Raw genomic sequence first — 16445 nt, 5'->3', positions numbered from 1 at the left:
AGGAGACTGAGCTGGTTGCTAGGTAACAAACCGCCTCCCCGCCCTGGCCGCGGTGCGGTGCGGCGCGGCGCCCCGCCCCCCGTCCCGCTCCCCGCCGCCGCCGCGTCCAGGGCAACGGTAGCCCGGAGCGCGGGCGCCGCCAACCCGCGCGGCCCCGCCCGCGCGGGGTCTCTGCAGGCGCGTGGCAGCCGAAACCCCTGTGCACGCACGTTGCCCCCAGGGCTGCTGGAACAGTTTGTGGAGTGGGGGGTGCTGGGAGCCCCCGAACCAAACTGTAAAGCCTGTCCAGGAGGGGCACCTCTACGAGCCAGGGGGTGCAGCAGGCCCCCACGTCCAGCACCTGTGATTGCAACCGCAGCACCTCCCTGCACTTGGCGGTGGCAACGGATCTGCCCACGGCGCAGGCCGCACGCGCCTGCCCAGGCGCTCTCGTCACACGGCATCTGCCCCCACAGGGTCTCTGCACCCACATTGCCACCGCACCGCAGCTGAGCGTACAACAGCCCGCGTTGGTGCCCTGTGCGTGTGTTCCCGCACTTGCTCGGCCGTTTTATTCCTCGCCGCGCAGTGACCAGCTGTATATGCTCTCGCCTCCAGTGGAATTGTTTATTGCAGTATCTACAGTGCATGCAGTGAACTATCCAGTGAAGGAATCAAAGGCCTTTTGAAGGTTGGTTGGTTGCTTCTTTATGAAGTGATTGAAAACGCCGCAGCAATTATTGAGTATGAGATCCAGAGAGCTTGAGGGAGCAGGACTTCACAAAGGGCTCGAAGCTGTGGAGTAGGTTAAATGATGGGCCACAAACTGATTAACCAGTAAATACAAATGTGAAAATATATGGGGTGGGGAGAATACATTCCCTGACAGAGAAGTTATCGGACAACTGGATCCAGGTTTGAGATCGATTAGGAGGAGATTTGCTCTGGCTTTTCCCTTGCAATTAAATCAAGGTTTATAGGACTGTAGTAAAATACTGCAGAGCAAAACGACACAGTATTGATGATGTCAGCTTGTGGCATCCATTCCCCCTTCTTGCCCCCCCCGCCCCCACTCCCTGCTACTGTAATGTGACCAGTGGTGTTTCTGTACTTGTGGAGACAGGGTGGTTGGCTGTGGGGAGTATAACATGTACTGCTTGTAGCTTTAAAAACACATGTGCTCAAGTAGCAGTAGTGGCCGAGCCAGGTTTTGCAACCTGGGGGCAATGGGTAGTGGGACGGAGAATGAGCCTGCCCCACACTCACCCGGCAGTAGCAGCTCCTGTGGGGCTGGGACTGACTCTCCACGCTGGGCATTGTGACCTGCGGCATGGGGTCACAGTGCCATTCGGATTTGGACTGGCCACCGTTCCATCATGATGGAGGGCATTGTAACATAGTGCACAGGGTCCCCATGCACCACATTGTAATGGCCAGAGTAGGAGCCAGGCCCCCGGGACAGGAGCTGTAGCAGTCAGGTGAGAGCAGGGCGAATTTGCTCCCCAGCCCAGCATGAATATTCGTGTTGTACACCTCTTTTTGTCAGTTGCATAGTATACTTGAAAAAGTGCCACCCACACACCTAAAGGCTGCTGGGGGAGAGACGATAGCCCCTCTGGCCCCTTATTAGCTCCACCACAGTCCAGCAGCTGTCCAACCCCTCTGCTTTTCAGCCTGGAATGCGTGGCGTCACAAGGCGCCAGCAAAGAACCCAGCTACACAGTCAAATGTGAGGATGAGTTGGGCCACTTGGGATTATTTTCGATTATCAAATATTTCTACTGCACAGCAAATCATGCTAGACAATTTATAGTACAACTAGAAAGACTTGGGCTTCTTTCCGGAAGTTCTTGGTCTAATTAATAGTAAAATGAATACTCTAGATTGTGAGCTTCAAAAATTCCCCTCTTTAGGGATCTTTCAAACAAGCTTTTAATTGTCCATAAAACGCCAGTGGATCAGTTTTCAATTACTCTACTGTACATAGGGGCTACACAGGGGAACATTGTACCTCCCAGTTAGGCAGCTCTCCAGGACAGATGCTGATCTGTCATCTTATCAGCATGACACAGCATTGCTTATTGCAGATAGCTATGGAAGGATGTGCAAAGGGAGCCGCATACACACAAGATAGTGGTTTGGGGTGGAAGAACCATACCAATAGCTTATCCCCAGTTGAGTGTAATGTAGTGAATCCTGCTATTCATCTCTGAGAAGCTGAAACACCAAAGAGCATCAGTAGCACGGAGAGATTTTCTGGATCAGAGCCAGTTATTTATTATCTGTTTTACCAGAGCTCATCAGGGCCCTACTCATAGACCAGGACTCCACTCTGCGAGGTGCCGTACAAACATCAAACAAAAAAATGATTCCTGCCCCAAAGAGGTTACAAGTTAAGTACAAGACAATAGACAACAGATGATACAGTGCAGTCAGATGGGGGAGTGCAAGGAAACATCGAGACACCATTGGTCAGCATAATAAGCAGGGGTCTCAGCACACCAGCAGCCTAATCATTGTCAAATTTTCGGTTGGCATCACAGCAAAGGAGAGTTTTGAGGAGGGGTGGGGTTGAAGGAGGATGAAGAGGCAACTTTACAGATGTTTGCAGGGAGCTCCACCTAAGTGCTTGTTTGAAACGTTAACAAGAGTGTGGTGGAGGTTGGCTTCAGGGGCTGATCAGAGGCAGGAGTCGACAGCTTGCTCATGAATGAGAGGTGATGGGTAGGGTGGAGATAGGCCGGGTAGGGCCTTGGAAGTGAAGCCGAGCAGCAGAAGAGGTATGTTTTGATGGTACATTGTGAAATGAAAGACGTGCAGGATACCCACAGACTGGATGGAAAATAATTAAACAGCCTGAGCACACAACACCTTTACTCGCTATCCCATCTTCCCAGATCAGACCTGCCCTGCTGAATTACAGGCACTCTTCTACTTCCCCGTCTCAGACCTGCCTGCAGCACTGGGAGCTCTCTTGCTTTCCCGTCTCAAAAAGAGAGGGGCTGGTCCAATGATTAGGGAACTAGCCAGGGCATGGGAGACCAAGGTTCAATTCCTTTGTTTGTGACCTTGGGCAAATCGGTTAGGCCCAGATCGTCAAAGGTGTTTAGATTTCCAACTTCCATTGATTTCAATGGCCTTAGCTTCTCTGTAACTCAGTTCCCCACCAGCAAAACAGGGTGTTGGGAGCAATGCCCTGCTTCACATGGGTGTTGGGAGGTTATGTATGTTACAGAGTGTGAGGGTCTCAAGAGGGGGTCCATAGAAGTACCTTAGATAGCTCTCCTTGCTGTGTTCTGCAGCCTGGGTCAGATGGGCTCACATGATGGGTGCCCACAGGCCACTGGTTGGTCCAACTCAGCTCTTAATCTGGCAAAGTGGAACAGCTGCACCCAAAAAGTTTGTGAGCCTCCGTCCTAAAGCATTAATTTGACAGCTTGAAAAATAACAGCACCCTAAGAGTTAAAGCCTAGTAAGTTACATTTGCGTAGCACAAGATGAAAAGAGTTACAGCCCTTCACTTACGGGTCCCTGTCAGCTTTGATTGACTCTTTCAGGACAAGGACTTGCTCTGATGGTCGCAATGCTGGGAAAGCCTTGATGTCCATAGTCTCTCTTAGAAGAAATAACTGCCTTCCTCAAAACACACAATGGCTATGAAGTCTTTCAAAATGTTCACTGCAAGACTTTCATGCCATCCTGAGGCTCAGATATTCCTGTCTTTGTCTTCTTTGTGTTAATCCCAACAAATGGGATCCCCTTTATGAGTCCTCTCCCTCCAAAGTCCTCTGTCCAATGCCATAGCCTTTATTATACCACGTCTTCCTTTATGACATCCCACCCCTTCTTCTTGGGTCAGCCTCTCTTTTTCCTTCATCCTTAATCTGTAGAACTCTCTCACCTACATAGTTGTCAGCACTGCATTGTACTTAACCAAACCATCTGAGCTTGCATTCCCTCATTTTTTCTTGTATTAGTATTACTTCTGAGCAGGTCTCTAACTCACACATTCCTCACATGGTTTTTCTTGCATATAGACCTTATCCATCTCAACATTCACTTTTCTGTGGAACAGTTCATTTGCTTATGTTCCTTCTTTGTTGCCCAACAATCAGTGCCACACATTAAAACTGTATGGGGCCACTGTTGTATAGACTTTCTCTTTTCATCTTTATGATATCTCCCTGTCACATACTACGCCACTTAACTCTGTCAATTTGAGCCAGGTATCTATTATCCTAGTTCTTATTTTCATCCTCCATTTCCCCATTTTCCAGGGTTCTGGAACCTAGATACTTTAAATGTCATGTTTTTGGTATTTTCTGCCCATCTAGTTTCAAGAATAATTCTTCAATGTTCATATTATTTAAAATACAGACCATATACCTGACCCCAAGTCTGGCAATCAGCTGGACCCTGACCATGTGAGCAAGAGTCACCATCTAGGCATCTAAGGAAGAAGATTTTATGTCCGTGGCCACTGTCCTGACTCAAGTTGAGACCCGTCTCTGATGGGGTAAAAAACAAACAAACCAAAACAACAAAAACCCCAGAATTCAGCTGGCCAGTTGTACATTGGGGGAGAAATTCCTTCCTGACTCTGGAGTAATTTCATCACCTTACACCAGGGTAACAGAGAGACTATTTTCCTATTCTACTTTGCGTCCCTTTTCTTTAGAAATTTCCTGTCTCGAGGCCATTTCTTCAGTTCTCCTTTTCTGGATCTGTGTGGCCACATACTCAGAAACCGTCCTTTTGGAGATTTAATCTCATTGAGCGGGGTATTTCCCAAGGAGCTCTGGTGTTTCTCTTTCCCCCTCATAAGTAGGTCAGGCCTTCAGTTTTGGGTCACATTTTCTGATTTGGGGAAAATGGAAAGACTTGATCAAGCTGACACTAAAGAAAAAGTTCTTGCCTTTCACCGTCTTTCACCTCAGTTCTTCTTAGACTGGTTATCTCACATCTGTGCTCTAATCTGTCATTTCCTTTTAAGGTTCTGTCCCTCACTGATTCATTTTCTTTTAGTTCCTGCATATCACTTCATATTTTCTTGCTTAACTCCAGGAGTTCAAAGAAATTCGCTGCCTTTTATTGTTTTCTCACTAGCAGTTTTCTAATGCCTTTTTCTTGTTGCATTGTCCGTACATTTTAAAACCATCCGATGACTAGGCAGATCATTCCCTACTTCATCTACAGATCACAAGGCAAAAAGCAGCAATGTCACAGCAGAGTTCTTCCACACACATACACATCCCCCCCGAGCACTTTTGGACAGTAGGAAACGACTCGTCTAGTGCAGTAGAATGAAAATTCCATCTAATTTCCATGCAGCACCAATGCGTTTGGTTAGAGTGACGCAGTTCTGATAAAAGCTGTCCTAACTATGACTCAAATTCTGGTTCCTACATCCAGCCTGAACACATGGGTTTGTTGGGAGACAATTCTGCAGCAGTCAGTCTGGAATCCCCCACCCCAGGCCACTCCAAAGAGGCCCTTGCATCCTTTCCAGTAAACTTTTTTCTTTAAGATCATCTTGATCAAGACTTTCCAGCAGGTAGTGGGAAGATGCAGCTGGGGCACTCTATGTGGCTGTGAAACCACTGGCCCTGCCCACATCATGGCCCTGTCCCTGGTGGGCCCCCCCATCCATGCTAGTGAAAAGAAAGGACTGCCTTCCCCCATTGCCTGCCCCCAAACATCAAAATTACCCCAATCCTGCTCTCTTCAGGCCCTCCCCTCTCCATCCACTGGGAGAGATTTGCCCCTGTTGCTGTATATGAGAACTTCCTAGGTCCAACCTTGTTTCCCAGGCCATCTGGATCAGTCCTTTGAAAACAGACATCAGTGGTATGATCAAGGGGACTATGGGCCTGACCCTGAGGTCCCTTGTGCGAGTGTGACTTTATTTTAGTGGTGGTGCTCAGGGTTTACAGTGAGGTGCAATCTGGATCAGGCCCTGTATGTGCCACCTTGACACTATGCAGTGAGACTCCACCTTCTCTAGCTATGGCAAAGCTTTCCCCTCTGTGTAGAGATTAATGTTGCATCAAAATAGGTCATAGAAATGAGCTGTGAATGTACAAAATGAACAAACAGAGAAGCCAAGATCACAATCAGTGGCTGGCAGTTCAACCCCTTTAATACAGTGCATTCACAGGCCTGTGAATTTTTGGTGACATTAATGTTCAGTGAGACATAAAGAGGGTAACCAGCTAGCTGGAAATCCTGTTGCATCCCTCATCATACCTGGTCTGCAAACTGGGATACAGGGTTTTGCAATGAAACTAGTTCAGCTTGTAACCCACATGCTTTATACTGCAGTAATTTGGTTTTTAAATTGCAGGGAGAGAAGCAGCACTGGGCCGTCTTTAGGCTTTATGGTGCCCTAGGCGAGATTATTAAACTGGTGCCCCTATGCCTGACTTGCTCTTAGGAACCCAAACATAAGCTTACAGTATTGGAAAACTTGCCACAGGCACTTTATGAGAAACAGTTTAACTTAATTAAGCACACTGTAATGCTGATGGACTAGCACTAAAGAAGTAGCGCTATAAAAAAATTCTGATTTATTGACAGAATGATGCAAATAATATAATTTTTAAAATTTGTCAACATTTTATTAGAAATTTCTATGAAGAGGTATTGAAACAAGGATTTGTTTTTAATTAAAAGCGATCTTTCTGGCTTTTTTGGCTGCAAAATCAGTAATAATGTCATTGTATGACAAAGACAAAGTGATGTCTTGTCCGATTGCAAGAATAGCAAGACCAGTCAATCGCTCCTGACTCATTGGAGAACGGAGATAGTTTTTAATGAGCTTTAGTTTTGAGAAACTCCGTTCTCCTGATGCTACTGTTACAGGAATTGTCAGTAGTCTATGAGTGGCAATGTACACATTAGGATATATGTCATCAAGTTTGCTGGTATGAATAAACTGTACAATGTCCGTCACCGATTTTGCATGTGGTAACATTGATGACAATGTACTCAATTCTTTGTACAGTCCATTTAAATCAAAACTATCACCGTGCTTCAGGAGGCTCTCTAGGTTCTTGCACTTTGTCATTTGCTGCTCTTGTTTTCCTATTTAGTTGAATTTAGTTATGTCAACACTTATCTTACTAAACAACACACGAGGCTTTTTAGTGAAATACAAAGAAAAAGGATTCAAAGAAGCACAGGTTACAGCAAGAGAGCTTACACCAGCACTCGGTGCAGAACCAAAATTTCCATGTTCAAACGTGACACAAGTTTCAAGGAAAAAACGGCAAGCAGAATATGAAGGCGCAGATGAGCCCACAGATGAAATCTGAGGTTGAATTTTTTAATGAATTTAGTTATGTCATACAAAATTCCAAACTGTTCATGGTGTGCTCGTAAGGTATTAAACCTTTCATCAATGGCAGATATTGCTTTATCGATCACAACATTAAAAATAATTGTCAACAACTGAATTTTCTGTTTTAAATATTGAAATTGGATTCAGGATTGTTAGCAAGCATTTTTGGCAAACAAAGTTGTTAAATGACAATCTAAATGGCAACACAGTCCTGCTTTCATGCTTGGCTCACCCTCCAGCCTGCTGGTCCAACAGCTGCAGTAGAGGAGGAGATAGGTGGAAAACTGCAGGACCCCAAAATCCACCTCTTGGGGTGCAGAGTGGCGGCAACAGCAGCAGCAAACCCTCAGGTCCGATCACAGGCCAATGGGTACCACTGCCAGCCCAACGGACCCCCTCCCCTTCCCAGAGACCCCAGCAGCCAATCCCCTCCCTCAGACTGTGCTGCATTCGGCTCTTTCTAGGACCCAGCCCTGCTCTTACATGCGCCACTGCTTCCTGTCCATCCAGGATCCCGGCAGAGTGGTGCCCCAGACATACTGGTGCCCTACGTGGCTGCCTAATCTGCCTATGGCTAAGGATGGCCCTGAGCAGCAGAGAGGAGACATAGATTTTTGTTGGCATATACTGTGTCTCTGCTTAACTGCAGAGTACAGGGCAGGCTGGCTCAGCAGGAAGAGCCCAAAAAACACTGGGAACGTTGGATATAGCAGCAAACGGCCATTCTAGGTAGCTGTCTCTGAAGCTGGATAGGAGCTCAAGCCCTGGCCGGTCAGATGCTGTAATCACCACCTGTAAAAACAGCCCCATGGACTCAGTGGCTGGATCGAGAGATATGTCTGCAGTGGGGGCTGGGTCCCAATCTCTGTCCAACGCTGGACACAGGTCCGGGGTATTCCAGCTTTACTAACTGGGGCAGGGGTGTTGGAACAATTTTTATAGTGGGGGTTCTAAGAGCCATTGAACCAAACTGTAAAACCCTGTATATAATGGAAACCACTTCAAGCCAGGGGTGCTGCAGCACCCCCACACCCCTAGTTCTAGCACCTATGAACCGGGGAAGCTCTCCACTGAGATAATGCTAGGCCGACTGCTGTGTATTTTATGGAGTCAGAGGGAAGGCTGGCAGGGGTGTATTTGTCACCCTGAGGGCCTACGAAAACTTTGGAACTTACATTTTGCTATTAGGTAACTGCTTCAACCTGGGGGTCTGGCTCAGCTAGAGAGATGAGGGTTTGTACATTCTTACCTGACTGAGCTAGGCTTACAGGGAAAATATAGTGCCCTGTACGAGGCTCATGGAAATCCAGGGAGTGGCTATTTTAGTCGCTGATCCCAACAGCTGGGGCACTTTGGACACAGGATACAGATTTCTGTTTCACCAGCCACTGAATGAACTATTAACCCAAGAGCTGGAATACTGCTAGCTATAGAGACTCCCACCTGCTTGTTTTCTGACAGGGTTCTGAAGGCTTTTGAAAGGATTGAGGTGTGCCATTCTCCCCGAACGCTGAGGATTCCCAGTGACACATACTGTACATTAGAGACACTCTGTAAACACTGGGAAATCCTTGCTGAAAGAAGATCAGAGGGGAATGTGTGCTGCGCTGAAGTATAGACATGTAAACGTATCTTGAAACCTTGCATTTAAATTGGATTCTTGGTCAGCTGAAAGGCAAGCCAGTTGGTGGAAGTCACTGGCTCAGCACCTGAAACCAGTGTTTGTTGAAGTGCTAAGCCAGCTTTTGATGGCAGTAGCTTTTTCTGCATATGTAGAAAGAATATTTTCTTCATTTAGGTTCGTTCAACTAACTCAGTATCATTCAAAGTTGAGAAACCAACTGGCAGTTGAAAAAGCAGGAAAGCTTGTTTTCCTCTTCCAAACTATAAACAAAACAAGGCATGAGAGGATGCGATCTGCCAGCGCTAAACTCTCGAAGGACATGGTAACAAGAAGCAAATCAATTACTATGGATAATACTTCCTTTAGTTAATTAGTTACTTATTTAGTTTTAATGCAAAGCACGTTGTGATAAACATACTCCCATCCCTTACATATATAGTATAATTAAAGGTAGTTTTATGTAACTAATAAAACAATTTTAAAATGCTGCTTTTGTGCATTTGAATTAAATTCCCATTTCCATCCACTTGCAGTTTGACACAATCATTAATAAAAACATACTAATCATCTAGTAAATAAGAAATGCCTCATTCACCATTTTCTAATATAAAACTACAAATCTGAATAAGAGCTATATAATTGCTTAAACAAATGTGTAACGATATAATGTATGCTCCCATCCTGCTTAGCAAAAAGTACCAAATTATACCAGCCTGAGAGAGGCAATGTGACCTAGTGGCTACAGCAATAGACACTTGTGGCCTAGTTCCAGTCTAGCCACTGGCCTGTTAGCAGTCATTTCCTGTCTCTGTGCCTCAGATTTCCCATCTGGAAAATGGGGATAATGGTAGTTACTTCCGTTGTAAAGCTATTTGAGATCTACTGATGAAAAGAGATAGATAGATAGATATTCTTTTAGGCAAATAACTGAAAGTACAAACCAGATTAAAATCAAAGTTTCCTGTTTGCTTGCACTAAATGTCGCAGATTAGTAGCATTTAAATACAACTCTGCAGGCCATGGCAGAGACACACAAGCCAAAAATTTACTAGAAAACTGAAGGCAATCAGCTTCTGGTCTGTTCAACTGCTCCTCTCTGCGTGCCATGAACCTCCAGACAGGTGCGTTTTCACTTTACCTTACCATGGTTTGCCATTCATGTTATGTGCTGACCAAGTTTAAATTGATAGCAGGTTGGAGTAATTGTGCCTTAGCAGGCTTAGCAAAGAATGGAAAACCAAAGATTGTGTGAAAGAAATAGTAAGAGGTTTTAGCCTGTATTCATTGTATTTTTTCCCCTTTGTACACAGAAATCAATGGATTTATAATTTTCCACTTCTGTTTACTGGCCCCTTCATTCTCAAAGCCGCTGACAGTGTTCTCTGAATTAGAAGACAAGGCTACCGCACTGTTTAAATCCTATGTAAGTTCACTACAGTTCTTATTTATTGTCTATTTTTCCTTTCAATCTGTGCAGAAAACACTTAATTATAAAAAATTGTAAAGACAATTAGAAACAGTCATCTCAAAAGAAAAGAGAACGGGCTTTTTGTGTTCCAGTAAACAATGGAGACACTGTAATTATTATATTTTTTTAATGTTAACTAGAGTTTTATGGTATTGTCACTTTCCAAGGCAGTAAAGCCTGCAAAGTCTAGAAAGGAAATGACAGGCTTTTCAAATTTCGCTTCCAGTAGGTTCACTGCGTGGAAAGTTTTGTGCTTAAGGAAAGCCTCTGAATTTAGGACTTTCAGTAAAATACTTTTAAAGTTCAAAATTTGGTACTATAATGTGTATATTATAGGTAGAGCTGGTAGAATAGGAGCAAAGGGACAGGAGATGAAGACGGTGGGGTAGATAGGAGAGCGGGACAGGGACCTGGGAGGTGCAGGCAGGAGCAGAAGGGCATAGAAATGGGATGGGTAGAAGTGTCTCTAATGATGAGAGACACTGCCCTCCAGAACCTGGAGTTGAACCCAGGAGTGCAGCATCTCTACATTCCTCTGCTTTCAGTAAGTAACTGTGAAACCTGTGGAACCCGCTCTAATTGCTGATCAGAGCACAACAGCTTCCTACAGCTACCTGTTACTGTTAGCTCAAGCATAGGGGGCCATACTGCAGCTGAAAAGGTTGGATCCTTGCTGATGACATAAGTTGAAGGTCGATATCATTCCATAGGACAGAAATTCTGTTATTTTAGTTTGTTGTTCTTTTAAAGAGGAAGTTAGAGCTTAAAAAAAATTAGAAGAACATAAGGTTGTAAAGTCCAGTGCTCAAAAGCGCCAGAATTAAGGCTGCCTATGCAATCTTCATTTGGCCCCTTTGTGCGGATGTCTGATACAGGCTTTAATCACAATTACATATTATATTATTCCCACAGGAACCCCTGCCTCATCCAGAGGCTGGATAGTTATTCTGTATTTATTTTTAGCCTCCTCACTCAGTGTGTGGCCCCCTCACTTATTTGTCTCACACTCTAACTTGCACTGAACACAGAATTTTTAATTTCCTCCTGAGTGTTTCTACAGGGCTCTTACTGGAATACCTGAGCTATTCACAAACATTTGTTTATTTTCACAACACATGTGAGAGGAGGGGTTATCATCATCACCTCATTTTACTGCTGGGGAACAGACGCACAGAATTTAAGGCCAGAATTATTGAGTGTCCACTAACTATGGGTGCCCAACTTGAGACATGTAGGGCCTAATTTTTCAGACTGCTTAACATTACATAGCACTTGATTTTCAATGCACAGCTCTCATCGACTTTAGTAACAGCTGTGAGCACTCAGCACGGCTGCAGCTCTGGCCCAAGGTGTCTCATGTTAGGCACCTAGAAAATGAGAACCACCCAATTAGTGACCATCTGTGAAATTTAAGTTACTTTCTTCGCATCACATAGCAAGGCAGGGCAGGGATAGAATCCAATTTCCACGGAGGGGCATTCAACTGCCTTCCTGCCTTGTTCACCACACACCTTCCAACTTCGGCAACAAATGAGGCAGGGGTCCTGCAGACAACAGCTTTATTCATTGCATAACCGTGATTCAGCCCCACAGCTGGTCCAGCCTGAGTCTTGTGGAAAAAACAACATGTGATCATGTAATTAAAGACTATGTCAGAATGCATATGCACAAAGGGGTTAGACCTACTGCTGCCTTTTTTGGCTTCTTAAAAACTGTGCCAAGTCCCTAGTGAGTCAAAGAACACTTCTTCTTGGGGGCTAGTTTATTAAAACACATCGCAGTTCAAATGTCAGCTTAAACCCAAACAAATTCCTCCACCGTCGCTCCAGCCCTTGGCCAAACTCGATAGTTCTTTCCCAACCCCCAGCTTCTGCTGGCTACCCTTTCCCCAGACTCTTCCTTTTAATGCTTCTGCTCTTGTCTCTCACTGCAGGAAGCTCCAGCCAGGCCCCACCTGGCTGAAGCAGAGAGCTCTTCCCCCAGTCCTTGCTGATGCTGGGCACCCTAGTCTAGATCCCTTGGGGTGGTGGTGGTATGTCCTCAGTTACTCTTGTATCAGCTCATCAGACCCCTGCAAACAGAGGAGCTCTGCTGGGCCTTTGCCAGGCTTCTCTGGACAGACCTCCCCAGGTCTTTCACCTGTCTTCTTGTAAGGAGCCTGGGCCCCCAGGCTACCATCACATGCTGCCTGATCACCTGGGGGGTGGTCAGTGAGCCCTCAGAGCTGATAGTGCTTGCAAGAGCTCTGCTTTATTCTGGGACGGGTTCCACCTGGCTGTACTTCCCAGCCCCCTGCCCAGCCCCTGTCTGGGAAGCTTAGGCCTTAAAGGCACAGTCCCCCGTACCACAGCTTCCCTTCCAAAGCAGGGCACGTACAGGTAACCAACCTACGACCTAAAATTGCGCACACCGTTCAGTTAGTCTGAGGCAGCCGGCGTGGTCCCGTTGCTCGGACCTGTGGGGCTCCCCTGGAACAGCAGCATCACCGCTGTCAGGACGCAGCAAGTCCACCGGCCCGGTCGTTCCAGGGGCTGGGGCTTCACTGTCTCAACCTGCTAGAACTACCTCACTTCTGAGTGAGTGCTTGACTCTGCAAGCTTTTAACGGGCCCCCTCTCCCACTCCCAGCTCCTTGTGTGGCCAGTCCCACTTTCTGCCCCACACCCTAGGGTCCTGGTCTGATCTCAGCCTTCCCTCCCCTCTCCCTGCCCCCCACCGGTTCCTTGTCCCAGTTCCCCTCCCCTACAGCTCCTTCCTCAATCTGTCTTCCCCACCACCACTGGCTCCCAGTCCCAGTCTCTCCCCTGCACGTTGCCTGAGCTCAATCTCCCTGCCCCCTCCACTCTGTTTCCCTGTGCCGGTTGGCCCCACAGCTCCCAGTCTCCTTCCCCAATCTTCCCCCCGCTACCCTGGCTCCCTGCCTGTGCCTCTTTCCCCCACGCCTTAGTCCCGCGGTTCTCAAACTGTGGATTGCAACCCCCTTTGAATGGGGTCACCAGGGCTGGCTTAGACTTGCTGGGGCACAGGGCTGAAGCCTGAGCCCCACTGCCCAGGGCCGAAGCCAAGCCTGAGGGCTTCAGCCATGGGCAGTGGGCTCAGGTTGCTGGCCCCTTCCTAGGGCTGAAGACTTTGAGCTTCATCTTGGGCCTCCCTGCCCAGAGAGGTGAGGCTCGGGCTTTGCCCCCCCCCCCCTCAGGGTAGTGGGGCTTAGGCAGGCTCAGGCTTCCTGGGGTCGTGAAGTAATGTTTGTTGTCAGAAGGGGTCACAGTGCAATGAAGTTTGACGTCCCCTGGCCTCGTCACAATCGCTTTGTCCAGATAATTCCCCTCCCCCTCTCCAGGCTCCTTGGGCCAAACTGCCCCTTCCATGTCAGTCAGTACAGCTCGTTCCCTCCCCGCATTTGTGTCAAACAGCCTCCTCCTTCACGTTACCTGGGCACAAGCAGCGAGAGCACTGAGCGGACCCAAGAGCCGGTCGTCTTGCTCTTTAGTGCCGGTGCCTGGCACCAGTGCAGTCAGGAGGAGCTGCTGCACGGAAAGGCCTGCTCAGCACGCTCAGTTGCCCAAGCAGTAAGGATACAGGCACTCTGCAGTCACCATGAAGGAGCTGTGCGGGGCAGGAGGGTGTTCGTTACAGATGAAATCTTTGGAGAATGAAGCGGGCAAGCTCTACCAAGGCTATGGAGTATGTGCAAATTGAGATTTTATTTCCTCAAAGGCTCCTACCTTGGCCAAATTTGGGTGCTTTATTCCCTCCCCATGGGAACAGCAAAAGGCCCATCTCTGATCCAAAATTCAATTCCTCGCTCCAAAGCATGAAGGCCCTAGAGCTTTCCAGTGAAAGACTTGGTTGGTTTTTTTTTTTAAGGGCAAAAGAAACTATTTTTCCTGACTTTCATTTTTGGAAATGGCTGAATACTTTTTGCTAAAAACCCTGCACTACTCAGCCTGAGGGTGACTGCCACATTCATTGTTTGGGCTGAAATTTCCCATGCAGGCTAAGTTATAAGCTACTAAAACCAGGGTCATATGATAGAAAGTGTTGGGCAATCTTAACTATCTATCAGAGGCAGTGCAGCGAGAAATGACCATAATAGGTATTTAGTAAAAGGACTATAACTCTTAATATAATTAAGCATGTGTGAAACTTTATGCAAAGTAGAAAACTACCAGGGAATAACTTAAAATGATAAATGATCATTTTCCTCTCTTTCTCCCCATTTAGAACACATGTCGGCCTTTTACACAGATAATTATCACTCTGACTAACTCATCAACCAACATGATGATGGAAAAAATACCAAACTGCTTGAAATTTGATCAAAAAGTGCTTGCCCCATATTGCAACGCCTCCTACATTTTCCACTCTGTTTTAGACTCTGTTTCATCAAAAAACAAAACTCTCTATTCATTGTGTAATGATTTTGGCTTCAAGACCTCAATTGTTGCTAATGTAGCCCAGCTGAAGATCCTGCTAAATAACGTCTTATGCTACCTTCCACAACGACCTAAAGATATTGAACAAAATGAGCCCACCTCTAACATTGAGAAGCAAATTTATTTCTGGCGGGTTTTCCAACACTATGAACAATGTATGAAGCAAATGAATGGGGTCAAGGCCGAAGCAAATGTAGCAGTGTGAAAATATTTAAGTTTCTGACATTGTGGGCTTCTGTTAAATACAATTGATCATTATTTATGTGATGGTTGGTACTAGGGACACAATGGTTAGTTTACCTATTGGATTAGGTTTCTGAATTACATGATCTTTTAAAAACTAAAATATTTAAAGCATGAATGTTTTAAATTGTCATTATATTTATTGGAAGGCTATTTAGTCCGTATTTATTTGTGCTAGTGTATCAATATTGTGTCTAGGGCCCATGAGGAGCTCAATCATGCACTCCTTAGCCAGGCAAGACAGTGGGTCTTGCTGTGGGGGAGTCAATAGGAGTTTGAGAAAAGCACACAGAATTGGGTCCTGGTAAATTGAACTTGTATTAGGTTGCATCCCAGCTGCATTTGAGCTCTCCCTCTGTCTCAGAGGGGCTGTGAATGGCCCCATAATAACTCACACTAACTCAAATTCTGCTAACATGTTTTGGGAGCAAACACCCTGTATGATGTCAAGAAAACAAATAAAAGGACCACCGAGTGAGTGGGGAACCTGTGGAGGTGTGCTCGTCTTTCTGATTTCCTGGTAGTACAGCTGTGCTCAAGCTGCTGTGAAGTTTCATTTTTCACAGGAATTGTGGGAGTCCTACAAGTAGTTGGAATTCAATATTTTATGAAAGGAGCTGGGCTGTCTGGGCCTGACTGGGGACAAGGTATCAGATGTTCAAAGGCTTAGGGGTAAGAAGCGCTGGCAGGGTCTGAGTGGAAAGGAGTGGAGGGATGAAATGGGTGCTCATAGGAGTTGTGTGTGTGCCAGAGTTGTCTGCCTGTGTATGTAATCATCCATGTAGGAAGACCTTGGGGAAAAATTACAACATGCCCATTTGTACCATCTGGGTGCATCCCAAAGGCCGCACAATTGCTCCACGGAAGTGAGCGAGGCCATGGGCTCCTGTGGCAAACACTCATCAATGATGACAAATATTGTTCATCTGGGTGCTATGGGCAACCTGCCAGGCATGGGTGGGATGTGCTTCTGCCTGCTCTCCCTCAGACCCCTCATATCCAACTCATGGCCCCTGGTCCACATAGAGGCTCTCTCGGGGCATAGCTCTGTGAGGAAAATGGTGGTGGCCGTACGTGTGCATCAGCTTCCCTCTTTTCTGCCAGACCTCTTGGCTGACACTCCATTGCTGGGATTGAGGAGGGGAGGGCATAAAATGGAGGGTGACCCTGATTGAGTGGGGCAGGGAAGAGGCAGCCAGGGGAGCGGAACACCATTTCCCCAGCCACACCTGCTGTCCTGTGGAGATTTAGCCTGGGACATAGTCTTTAGTGGGGAATCCCTCTTTCAGTGGCTACTGGGGGCTCAAGCAGAGAACCTCTAGACAGATGGCTTGGGCTCAAGACGCTTTGTGGGGCA

At 46.6% G+C, this 16445-nt stretch overlaps 1 long non-coding RNA gene across 1 annotated transcript; it reads left to right on the top strand.

Annotated features, from left to right (window-relative positions):
- Positions 1 to 115: 115 nt before the first annotated feature.
- On the top strand, positions 116 to 15573 carry LOC140898716 (uncharacterized). The gene is made up of 3 exons (XR_012155072.1): positions 116 to 670; positions 10253 to 10365; positions 14634 to 15573. It is a non-coding gene; the product is annotated as an uncharacterized LOC140898716 (long non-coding RNA).
- Positions 15574 to 16445: the final 872 nt, after the last annotated feature.

The sequence above is a fragment of the Lepidochelys kempii genome, chromosome 15 (genome assembly GCF_965140285.1).
Source record: "Lepidochelys kempii isolate rLepKem1 chromosome 15, rLepKem1.hap1, whole genome shotgun sequence".
Taxonomy (NCBI): domain Eukaryota; kingdom Metazoa; phylum Chordata; order Testudines; family Cheloniidae; genus Lepidochelys; species Lepidochelys kempii.
This window is presented reverse-complemented; position numbering and strand designations above follow the sequence as displayed.